The sequence below is a fragment of the Pristiophorus japonicus genome, chromosome 2, assembly GCF_044704955.1.
Source record: "Pristiophorus japonicus isolate sPriJap1 chromosome 2, sPriJap1.hap1, whole genome shotgun sequence".
NCBI lineage: Eukaryota > Metazoa > Chordata > Chondrichthyes > Pristiophoridae > Pristiophorus > Pristiophorus japonicus.
The window spans coordinates 337691480-337700037 of record NC_091978.1 but is presented as its reverse complement, the minus strand read 5'-3'; the positions used below and the strand labels follow the sequence as shown (position 1 = coordinate 337700037).

Below are 8558 nucleotides of genomic sequence, written 5' to 3'. Positions count from 1 at the left end.
TCGCTTCTGTCATCTCAACTTCAGTTGCCGTCCAATCCATCAGCATTGGTGCCCTTGAAAAAATCTCACCTTGTTCCTTAGAATTCCACCACAATCAGCCCCAACATCAACATCACTAAACACACCAGCATCACCAACAACAACACCAACTTTCTCTGCAATCACCTGATGCTGCACAGGACACAGGGCATCAGCACCCGACCACATTGCTGCCTGGGACGTCAGAGATGGCCACACCATGCCACATTTACTTCACTTGACACTGTACACCCTGGCTGCCACATGATGCACCAGGTTGGCACCACCCCACACTAGCACCATAAAGCATTGCTGTAATGCCCATGCCATTCCTTTCACATTTATCACCACTGCAGCCAGCTCCTCCTGACGACATCCCTGCTTGTGCAATGTGCAACCAGGCTGCATTGGTGTCCTGGAGAGGTTTGGAAGGGAAGAGAACCTCCTTGTGTGCTGTGACTCCCTCTATAAGCATCTGGAGGGAGGGATGGGAGAACTCGGGTGCAGCCGTGCACCTATGTGCAGTGATTGTCAGTGTATGCAGCACCTCAATGCTGCATACACTGACAGAACAACTGTCAAAATCAATGTGGCCGTGGCTCCTTTAAAGAAACTGGCTGATGACGCGTAATCAGACCTGCTTCATTTTAATTGGCTGGGTGCCTTGCAGGGCGGGCTTAACAAGCCCAATCTAGAGAAGATTATTTTCACAGTCCGGGCTGGAGTCAGGAGCAGTGTCGCAAACCACCACCGACCCCAACCGCCCTGGACTCGCCACGGTTAGCGAGATCGCGGCCTATGTGTGGAAAATTAGTTAATGTAGTAATGATATTCTGTCTGAGAAATTCTGGCGCAAACTGGCTGCAGAGATCAATCCTTATGGCTGAATATGTAGATCCGAGTCGCACTCGATATTTGGTCTCGGGCCTCGGTTAAACAGAGAGCAGCGAGCTGCAGACACCTGCTGGGTGTCCCCAGGCAGTTTACCAGCACAGGGAATTCAAAATTTGGGCTGATGTATCACTGACAGTTGCCCTCAGGTAAGTGTTTAAAGGGTAAGGAAAAGCAATCGGGAGGGAGGCTGACTGGGAAATAGGTGGACGATCAGAAGTGGGGTAACCGGGAGAGGGGAGGTGATCGGGAAGTGGGCCTGAGTGGTGACCAACAGTGATCAGCAATTTTAACATGAGGTCAGGAGAAACAGACCTGCTCCTTCCAGCTCCACGTGCAGGTTGGTATTTTTTGCAAACTTACCATTTTGGTGGCGGTCTCCAGCGGTCCCTTTAAGGACTGCCAGTTAGGCCGCATGTACACCCAGCTTTTGTCTGCAGGCAACCCAGTTTTGCACAGGGGCCCTCAAACAGGCATTTGGTCCCTTTTTTGCTAATGCAAAATGGGCAAAAGCATTTTTCAGCTGTGAGCTTTCGACGCTTATCTTTTTGCCTACAGGAGCCCATTTAATTCCTGAAAAACCAGTGTGGCATTTTCTAGGCCTCTTGGCTCAAGTTATCTTCAGCTTGTGAGTATATTAGGGCTACAAATTCGGTAGCGCCCCCGTTTGAAAAGTTGAAAAAATAGCACCAGGCACTAATCATTCTGGCCTTTTGGTAAATTGCTTATTAGTACTCCAAGAAAGAACTGGAGTGCTGAATCAAGCACTAATGACCTCACTAGGGCACTACATGGGCTTTACCAGCAGAGCGATAATAAATTCAAATACCATGTAATTGGAAATGATCTTTCACACTGGCTCCTTCCAGCTCTTAAAGGGGAGGTTCCATCATTTTATACAATCTCATTCTTAGCATTGTTGGCTGTTAAGCCAATCTCCAAGCAGCTCAACCTATTAGTCTCATGGCAGATCCCAACCCCAGGGAGAGAGAGTGCCATTTCAGTGACCAAGCACTGGAGGCATTGGTCATGGGAGTGTAAAGAAGGAGGGCAGTACTATTCCCAGCCACTTGCACTATGCAATCTTTAGAGGCAGGTTTAGTAGAGAGGTCTACACCGGGGATGAGCAGGCTGCAGCACACCCAGGGAGAAAGGATAGAATGGGAGCCCGGAGGGCGAGTTCGCTCATGAGTTCTACTGCACAGGACTCAGATAAGGACCTCGATGAGGAGGTGTTCACAAGAAAGGTAATGGGGCATGCACATGGAGATGATAGGTGCAATGGCAAGGGTGCCCGAGAGCTTCTCGGCAATGGTAAGGAGCGTGAAGGAGTCTGCCTCAACATTGCACAGAGCTCTGCACACACCATGGAGCCTATCATTTCTACTCTGCAAAGGATGGTGGACTCCCAGAGAGAATATGCGGACCCAGACCTCATGATGCATGTCATGGGCGATATAGCAGCATCCATTGCAGCACAGGCAGAAGCCACACAACATCTTAGTGCTGTCATGCAGTCAATGGTTGGTGGCATAGAGTCTCAGACTGCCCTCATGCAGTCTCAGCTGGATGCCATGTGAGCTCTGACTGCTGCCATCATTGCTGGATTCACCACCGTCCACCGGGGATCTCACAATCTCACAGCAGGCCATCAATCTGTGCTCCAACAGATTGATTAGGGATGCTGAGGTGCTGCCCCTGGAGAGTGCCATTGTATCAGTGAAGCAGGAACCTGCTGTCATTTCTGTCATCTCTATCATCCAGCCAGCCCAGACTGTCACCGTACAGCCTGAGGTGGTGCAGTCTAGAGCAGCCATTACCATTGCTGCAAGTCTCTCAGACATTGGTTGGATAGTTACCCTCATTATAAGGTTCAGGGCCCTGCCAAGGGATAGACCCGCGCCTGGGGTATATTGGGCCTCTGTAGATAATCTAAATCCACAAATAAAGGCAGGTCTAAGTCAGGTCAGGTGAAGAACACCGTGTCCAATCTACCTGGCTTGTGCCTGGCAGGGGAGAGGGAAATGTGCCTCTATATCTGCATTGCTTCAACGATAGACAGATGCTGAACATATAATATGTGAAATTACTTTGGCTATAGGTTGATTCACATGTAACTGCAAGTTCAAGTAACACATTAGAATTTACTGTCAATATGAAAGTATAAACTTAACAGAAAATTGCCTTTATTGTATTACTGCAATATTCTAACAGCACAAGTATCTTTAGTAATTCTGTTTTGTTCTTATTTAAAAGTTACAGTTAACAAGCAAGTACATTTAAGTGGAGTGGTTGCTGTTAATGATTCCTCTTGTTTCTGAATGGGCCTGTCATTCTGAGAAATAAAGACAGAAGAGAAAAACAATTAGAATTTAGACAATCTGTCATGCTTCAAAGCAGCCATGCCTAGTCAAGGCTGCAGATTGTAATAACCTCTTATCAGAATAAGATGACTGATCTAATTGACCCAGTTATTTAACGAGGTGTCAAGTAGCTATTTTAACTCCTCACTCATTTAGTTCCGAGAGGCCAAGATATATGTCATTGCTTGCACCTCTTGATAGTTTTTCCCCCAGAGCGCCACTCTAAACTACATGTGATAAGTTAAGGCACTTAGGTGGCAAATAGTGTCTATTTACCATTGTGTTCTAAGTATGGTAATTTACTGTCTGTACTACATTAAACTATCCAACAGTAAGTCTGATGAAATGATTTTAATTTACCCCCCTAACTGTAGTTGCAGCACTTAACGTTCGTTGGCAAGTTTGCCTTATTTTTCCTTGACAGTAAAGCAGCAAAAATGGCATGCCAAGCTATGTTGGTATGTAAAATTTAAACAAATGGTCTCCTTCCCATGTAATTTTCCTCCGTCCTGTAACTAATTGCAAAAGGAACCTGCGGGTTGAAATTTCTGCTTAGCACTGGGAGAGATGGGATGGAAAAGCATAGACATCACGGGCTGTCTAATCATGCCATGATTGTTACAAGTATGGATGATTAATAAAGCTCTTGCAGACTTTGTGTGGAGAGTATACCGATGGCAGACGATCAGCCCAGGAAGCTTGAGCACAATGAAAAGAGAGTAGGGAGATGGCAACATTGCCACTTGTCATTTTCCAGTGTCTGCTCACCAAACTTCCAGCCAAAGCACTTTGGCCAACAGGAATTTCTACCCTTAGATTTTTTTTGGTAACTGGTCAAGTAGGTACATTCCGATGTAGATAAGTGTAAAATAATTAGTATGGGTGCAAGGAACCAGAAGAGGGAGCATGAGTTAAATGGAACACTGGTAAAGAGATGATCAGGAAAGAGACCTATAGGTTCTTTAAGGGTAGATCACTGCCAGAAGCGAGTCAGGGTAGGACTTCTCTCCCCTCCCCTGACTCTACCCATTTACCTGGGTCAGGATCAATTAAGTACACAGGCCAGATGCCCAGCAGTATTTCCACTCATCAGTGGAAGTCAGTTGTGGTACGGCAACAAGGCATTTACTGTAGCACCTGAAATGGGTGGAGCCAAATTTAAAGTGGTGAGAGCCCCTTAAAGATGTCAGAGTCTGAATTTTTAATTGGCTCAGTGTGTGGTGTATGTAGCACACAAATCACTGACTCCACACGGTCTGGTGTTGAAATAACTGCTGTGACCTTAGTCCTTTATTGTGTAACTCCAGAGTGCCTCTCAGGTGTGGTGGGCAGCCTTTTATACTCTGTCTTGCAGGTACTTTCAGGTCTCCCACCACAGCGCCCTCTGTGGCACACTATTGTACTTATACATTTAATGTACCTGGACAATACATAAAACAGTGCAGAAGAACAAATAATTTGAAGGGTCAGATCTCTGATCTTTGAAGCTTAACAATCAATCAGCCTGCCTCCAGCCACCTCAGTCCCCCCTCCTGCCTCCTTCCTTCCAACCTTCCCCTCTATCAGCAGTGCAGAGTGGGGATCTGAGGGAAGTTGACCAGAATCCCAATTCCCACCCTCTCACCACCATTTACCAAAAACCAGAGGTTGACATTTTTTGGGATGGGGATCCAGCCTCATTTTCCACCAAACAGCACTCCAGGACCACTCAGAGGAAAATCCATTTTTATGAAATCATCTTCAGTTTAAAAAAAGACAAATAAGGTACTGGTTTTGCATTAGCAGAATAAGAGAGTCCAAATCAAAAGAGGTTGTACTGTTTTCTTTAAGGTATTGGTAACATCCCACCCAGAATACTATGTACAGTTCTGGTCAGCTAATAAGGTGAAGGATAACATTGACTGTATGACAGTATAGAGATGAATAGTGGAAATTATTATGGATAACAGGAAATTTAAGTGCTTAGGTGCTTAAGGACAGGTTAAGAAATTTGCTTCCTTTGAAAAACAGACTTTCAGGTGACCCAATTCAATTTTTAGAATTATGATGGAGATTGACAAAATTGATCCAGAGGAATTGTTCATTGTGGAGTTGGGTTTACGCACATCTGGAATAATTCTTAATGGCTTTTTCCTGCCAATAAAAATGTTCTTTGGTGCTGATTATCTTGCCCCATCATAGTGACCGTGATGTCACTGCGCTTGGTGCGCATGTCATAGTAACAGCGTAGTGACCTGATCTTGCCCAAATTTGTGAGGCCTGGTCATTTAAATAATTAAAACTTGATTGGTATGGCCCTTAAGAGCTGCTCATGTAAAGGGGTGTGACTCCTTAAAACTGCAAGGAGACTGTGTCCTGTTTGGCAGTCCAGGGTACCCACAAGACAGCATGGTGCCATGCCTGGCAGCCTGACTCAATGCAATGTGAGACCTGGGAACAGATGTGAGAGAAATACTTTCAGGAACCTGGCAAGGCAAGACGACCCAACAGTAGCATATACCAGTAAATGGCCCAAAATTACATGGCAGGTCACCACTGCCCTTAACTGTTATACATCTGGCACATTTCCAGTTAGCACTGCAATGCAAGCTAAACTGTAGCTCACACATGTATTGAATAGGCGACTAATGCATCTGTCACCATGGCCACCACTTTCCTCTCTTTTTCTACTGAAAGCATGACATGGCTGACAAATATACTGGCATTTTTTGTGTTTCAATTAACAGTATAACTACACTCTTAGCGAACATCCAGTAATCCATTAGAACTGCATTTTATTTTAGGTGGAAGTGGGGAGTAATGGTATTTTTGTTACATGTTCTTGGAATATAGGCTGCACTGGCAAAGAAGCCTTTATTGCCCATCCCTAGCTGCTCTGGATCAATTATATAGTGTGCAACTTGAGTTGCATATAGGTCAAATCATGTAAGAGTGTCAGGCTCCCTTCCCTGATTTGACCTCAAGATTCCAATACCTTAGCCACTCGGCTACAGTCAGTGGTCATACACTGCACATAACAATACAAGTGTGGCAGTACTACCTGTAATGTATTTGCTTCATGGGTTCTTTGCTTAAGAATTCATAGCAATACATTGCTACTAAGAACTAGTTGGTTTATTAACAAAGGTTTAACAATCAAACTACACATTAGCAGTTCATCCACAAGGCTCACAACTGCATACCTCAGCATGGATTACCTAGGTTCAACTGACTGGGGTTTTATTGAGTCTTGTGACCATCACTTGACTGGCTAAGCCACTCACAATGCAACAGCTCTACCAATCTGTGAGCATACTACATTACACTACCACAGAGAGTATAATTGAGCAGGATAACTTATTAGACGTGTACATCATACTCGTTAAAACGTTTCTCAAGATGGCCAATAAGCAACTAATAGTAAAGTAGTAAACTGGCAGAGTAGTCACTAATGTAATTCTTAGCAGCCATTTCTAGTGTTAGGGTGGCCGCGGGCTCAGAGAGCGGGGAAGGGCACAGCCAGCGCCATCCGAAGCCAATCCGCCGCCATCCTCTGCCAGCTCGGGCCCGGCCTGTCTGCCAGCAGCCTCGGCCATAATCCTCGGGCACTGCGTTCACGCCGAGGATCTCCATTTCCAGCCGATTCCGCCATGGCAGGAGTTGGAAATGGTGGCAATGACATTCAGTGGTGTTTCTCTCAGGTGAAAGGGGCTATAGATGATGAAGTTGCAGAAGCTGATATTATTTCCACAGTAGAATTCAACCACTCTGGAGAATTACTAGCCACTGGGGACAAGGGGGTTGGGGGAAGGGGGGCGGTAGAGTCATCATATTTCAGCAGGAGCAAGAGAACAAAAAACAGCCTCATTATAGTATTTTTCAGAGCCACGAACCAGTATTTGACTACTTGAAAAGCTTAGAAACTGAAGAAATGATCAATAAAATTAGATGGTTACCCGAGCAAAACGCTGCACAGTTCCTGTTCTCGACAAATGATAAAACAATAAAGTTGTAGAAAATCAGCGAAAGAGACAAATGACCAGAGGGTTATAACTTGCAGGAGGAGGATGGTAGATACAGGGATCCTAACCAGTCACTACACTTAAGGTGCCAGTAGTCAATCCAATGGATTTAATGGTTGAAGCCAGCCCTCGAAGAATATTTGCTAATGCACACACATATCATATAAAATCTATTTCAGTCAATAGTGACCATGAAACTTACTTATCAGCGGATGATCTTAGGATTAAGATTAAATGTGGCATTTAGAAATCCAGACAGAAGTTTTAATATTGTATATATCAAGCCTGCCAACATGGAGGAGCTGACTGAAATGATTACAGCAGCGGAGTTCCACCCCTATCAGTGCAACACATTTGTATACAGCAGTAGCAAGGGAACCATTCGATTGTGCGACATGTGAGCAGCTGCCCTGTGTGACAAACATACCAAATTGTTTGATGAGCCTGAAGATCCCAGTAACAGGTCGTTCTTAGAAATAATTTCTTCAATATCAGACGCCAAATTCCGTCACAGTGGTCGCTACATGATGACACGAGATTACCTATTGGTCAAAATCAGGGGCTTAAATATGGAAAGCAGACTTGTGGAGACATACCAGGTGCACGAATACCTCTGAAACAAACTGTGCTCACTGTACAAAAACGACTGTATTTTTGACAAATTTGAATGTTGTTGGAATGGTTGTGATAGTGTTGTCATGACTAGGCCGTACAACAATTTCTTCAGAATGTTTGACAGAAACACAAAACGGGTCATTACGCTAGAGGCCTCGAGGGACAACAGTAAACCATGGGCCATCCTGAAACCACGCTGGGTGTGTTCAAGTGGCAAAAGGAAGAAGGATGAGATCAGTGTTGACAGTCTGGACTTCAAAAAGAAGATCCTGCACACAGCCTGGCACCCCAAGGTAAATATCATAGCCATAGCCACAGCCAACAATCTGTATATATTCCAGGACAAAGTGAATTAAAACCAGTGCAGTGAAGAAAGAATCCGATTCCTGCCTAGTTAAAATGGCATTCCTTCACAGACCCTCTCTCTCAATACAGCTCCCTATACCTCCTAGCTAGAGGGCGCCATACATTATCTCGTTACAGATATGTTATCAGGAGGCTGTCAGCAAGATGTGAAGCATTTCCTAAAACTTAGGAGAGATCATTATTTTTTTTAAATCAAAGTTAAAAGCGAGCCTTTGTCTTGAAGGTAATTCTACCCAGAATGCAAAATACAATGCACATGGATTCTGTAAAGAATTGACTTGAAGGACCAGACGTTCTTTTCTCC

General features: G+C 44.7%; 1 pseudogene; it reads left to right on the top strand.

The window, feature by feature from the left end:
- The first annotated feature begins 6883 nt into the window (after positions 1-6883).
- Positions 6884-8244, top strand: LOC139234822 (serine/threonine-protein phosphatase 2A 55 kDa regulatory subunit B alpha isoform pseudogene; annotated as a pseudogene).
- Positions 8245-8558: the final 314 nt, after the last annotated feature.